We start from the raw sequence: 1,062 nt of genomic DNA, 5'->3' as shown, positions 1-1,062 counted from the left end.
AGAGCGAAAACCTGGAGACAAAGAGGTTCTTAGAAACCCCTCGAAACATTTGGCACTTACAGCCAACAATTTAATCTCTCCTCCGCCACCTTCGCACTCTCTCCCTCTCTTTCACTCATTCTCTCTATCTCTTTCTCTTTCTCTCTCTCTCTCTCTCTCTCTCTGCTTCTGTTTCCCCCTTCTCATTCTATGTTCCTCCACCCCCCACCCCCACTTCTCTAGTTAGAGTTCTTTGGCAGCAATGACACCATCTGTGTTCCATTTTAAGATTATTTCATCTTGTTTCCCTTAAAACATGGGCTGCTTGTCTTGAGTGCTTCTTGGAGACCGAAGGCAGGGAAATAAGGGGAAAAGATAAGGATTAAGCGGGGGGTGGATAGGGTAGGGGTGTGTGGATAGGGTTATGAGTATTTTTGCCTTGTTTCGTTTCCCCTCTCAATATTTCTACCAGCTTCATTTCCACGCAGCCGTCACGCATCTCCATCACTCTACACTTCCAACTTCACCTTCACCCTTCTCTCCACCCCCACTCAACACTGCAATACTGCAATAGCCACAACAAAACATAGTTCGTATATGTGCACATACATGCATCTACATATAAATCTAGGTAGAAGACATATAAGCGTGACAAAGGTACGTGTTTCTCCATAGATGGGGAAAAAATGAACAACTTTAATCAATTTTCGAACCTTGTCGAGGTCCTACCAGAAGTGTTTACATCACTTGACCAATTCCAGAGACACAAGCAGCCTATCTGTCTCTATCCACGACAAATCCGAATCCGTTGTGAGTGTTTATTGAGCGAAAACACCTAAAAACTCCACGAGGCTCCGGCAGGGGATGGTGGCGAACCCTGCTGTACTCTTTCACCACAACTTTCTCTCACTCTTACTTCCTGTTTCTGTTGTGCCTGTAATTCAAAGGGGCCAGCCTTGTCACACTCTGTGTCACGCTGAATATCCCCGAGAACTGCGTTAAGGGTACACGTGTCTGTGGAATGCTCAGCCACTTGCACGTTAATTTCACGAGCAGGCTGTTCCGTTGATCGGATCAACTGGA

This window comes from Octopus bimaculoides, chromosome 25 (genome assembly GCF_001194135.2).
Source record: "Octopus bimaculoides isolate UCB-OBI-ISO-001 chromosome 25, ASM119413v2, whole genome shotgun sequence".
Taxonomy (NCBI): domain Eukaryota; kingdom Metazoa; phylum Mollusca; class Cephalopoda; order Octopoda; family Octopodidae; genus Octopus; species Octopus bimaculoides.
The sequence above is the reverse complement of the archived record's forward strand: the minus strand, read 5'-3'. Positions refer to the sequence as shown.